At 52.0% G+C, this 2,615-nt stretch overlaps 1 pseudogene; it reads left to right on the top strand.

The window, feature by feature from the left end:
* The first annotated feature begins 625 nt into the window (after positions 1 to 625).
* On the top strand, positions 626 to 2,379 carry LOC108283738 (annotated as a pseudogene).
* Positions 2,380 to 2,615: the final 236 nt, after the last annotated feature.

The following is a 2,615-nucleotide window of genomic DNA, read 5'->3' as shown; positions in this document are numbered from 1 at the left end:
TCTCAGCTGTTTGTAAAAGTTAAGTTCCCAGGGAAGTGCTGGGCAGTTAGTAGGTGTTCGTTAAAAGGCTGTCAGATCATCTGAAAGGAAAAGAAAGGGCATTCAGAGAGGAAGGCAACTACTAAATAAACCAGTTCCAAAAGGAAATATACCTCCAGGCAGGCTCTGCTACTCCCCCTTGGGAAAGGTCTTTTTCCTTGTCCTATGTGATGATCTAAACCCTCCTCCTCTCTGAGATACCTGCAGGGAACTTGCTTTCCTCTGGCCTTCCCATCTCCTACAGGGAGGAACCCTAGGTGGGCACAAGAGGCCAGCTGCCTCTCCTCCCTCCTCTTCTCACACGAACAGTGGGTGTTGTGGGCATCCTGGTCTGGGAATCAGGAAACCTGGTTATGCCCCACCCCCATGGCTGGCTGACTCCTAAAATCTCTTCTTGCTGGACCTCACACTCTTGCCAGCTTGAGGTGTCTGAGATCTTGGTGTTGGAAACTTCCCCTGCTGCTTTGAGAGTTGCTAGGAACAGGCCTTGTCCTGTGCAAGGGAGGAGGCACTTCGGGAGATGGGGCTGGGGAGGGAGGAGGCACTTCGGGAGATGGGGCTGGGGAGGGAGGAGGCACTTCGGGAGATGGGGCTGGGGAGGGAGGAGGCCGATGATGAGAGGCCTGGCTTGCTTTTGGTGAGAAGTGCGGGCTTATCATGCTGGCAGTAGCAGCCCAGGAAGATTTTAGGAGGTATGCGTCTCTGCTTACTCATAATAGCTAACATGTTTTTGAGTGCTTGTTACATACATCCCATATGCTGATCTAAGCATTTTGACTGTATTAGCTCATTTGATGGTCATATTATATTTTCCCTGTTTTTGAATTTGGAAACTGAGGCACAGGAGGTTAAGTTACCATCTGATGTGACATAGCTCAGAAATTGGCAGAGCCAGGATTCAGACCCCTGGGTCTGTTTCACTTCCACCCTCTACTGCTACATCTCCATTGCCTGGATGCTCTTATTAACCTCTGGAAAGACATTCTCCCTGATAGCCATGGGGAGAGTGGATCAACATAGGAAGATTCCAGGTTGGAATGGGCTTAATGGGCAACTGGCAGGTGGAGTCTCAGGGTTGTGTCTTGAAGTCTAGGTAGGGGACTCAGTAAGTCTTGTGTGTTGGGAGCCTGCTGCCCAGGCCAGGGGCTGCACATTTAATCAAGTTCAAACAGCTGCCTGCAGCAGGCCTCTGGCTGGGGCTGCAAAGTCTGCAGAAAAGCAATTTAGTCAAGGTCCTGTCTCTTGCCTGCCAAGTCCAGGAAGAGAAGTGGCTGCTAGACCCGTGGCCCACCTACTGGCTTTGACACCTAAAAAGACCAAGGTTTTGAAGTGACAAGGACTTAGGTTTGAATCTTGAGCCTCAGTTTTCTTACCAGTCAAATGGGAACACCAGGTAGAGTAAACCGTGTGCAGACGGTGCGTTGTAGGTCTTGAACACATTGAATTCTCCGCCTCCCTTCACCTATGAGCCCTAGGTTCCTTGTCCTTCCACAGTCCCGCAGATCTGTCTTTTGCTTCAACAGTGTTTGGACAGAACAGATCCCGGACTCTTTCTTCCAGCCTCCAACCGCTCTCCGATTTCCTCTCCACTTGCAACTTCTGGGACTATCTTCTCGGCCACCTCCTGCTTCTGGGGACCTGCTAACACCGTTTTTGTGGTTAGCTCCTTCTTGCCGACCAACCATGAGCTCCCAGATTCCACCAAGGTGGAGGCAGCCGTCATCAGCCTGGTCCATGTGTACCTGCAGGCCTCCTACACCTGCCTCTCTCTGGGCTATTTGGACCGTGATGATGTGGCTCTGGAAGGCGTGAGCCACTTCTTCCGTGAATCGGCCGAGGAGAAGCTCGAGGGCTATGAGTGTCTCCTGAAGATACAAAACCAGTGCCACGCTCTCTTCCAGGACATCAAGAAGCCGGCTCAAGATGAGGGGGGCAAAACCCTGGGCGCCGTGGAAGCCGCCATGGCCCTGGAGAAAAATCTGAACCAGGACCTTTTGGATCTTCATGCCCAGAGCTCTGCCCACATGGACCCCCATCTCTGTGGCTTCCTGGAGAGTCACTTCCTAGATGACGAAGTGAAAATCATCAAGAAGATGGGTGACCACGTGACCGACCTCCACAGGCTGGCCAGCCCTGCAGGGTGGGCTGGGCGAGTATCTCTTCGAAAAGCTCACTCTCAAGCATGACTAAGAGCCTGCTGAGCCCAGCCCAGCGACTTCGAAGGGGTCCTTGCAAAATAACAGGGCTTCTGCCTAAGCCTCTCCCTCCAGCCACTAGACAGCTTTCTAACGACCCTAACAAGCCTTGGACCAAATGGAAATAAAGCTATTTGAAGCAAAAGAAAAAAAAAAAATTCCCTGGATTCCAGAAGCTCCTGGGGGTTGAAAGGAGAATGGCCAGAGCCAGATTGCACTCTCCCTCAGCCCTGAACCCAGCTGGAGGGCCTGATTTGGATGGATGCAAGGCCCAGTCTTAAGGCTCTGCCATTCAGTTCCACACTCATTCCTGAAGCCCCAGAAATCCTCATCCTTGGGGACCCTTCTCCACCCTTTTCTGCTCCAGCCCATGTGGTCATT

The sequence above is a fragment of the Cebus imitator genome, unplaced genomic scaffold (assembly GCF_001604975.1).
Source record: "Cebus imitator isolate Cc_AM_T3 unplaced genomic scaffold, Cebus_imitator-1.0 Scaffold264, whole genome shotgun sequence".
NCBI lineage: Eukaryota > Metazoa > Chordata > Mammalia > Primates > Cebidae > Cebus > Cebus imitator.
This window is presented reverse-complemented; position numbering and strand designations above follow the sequence as displayed.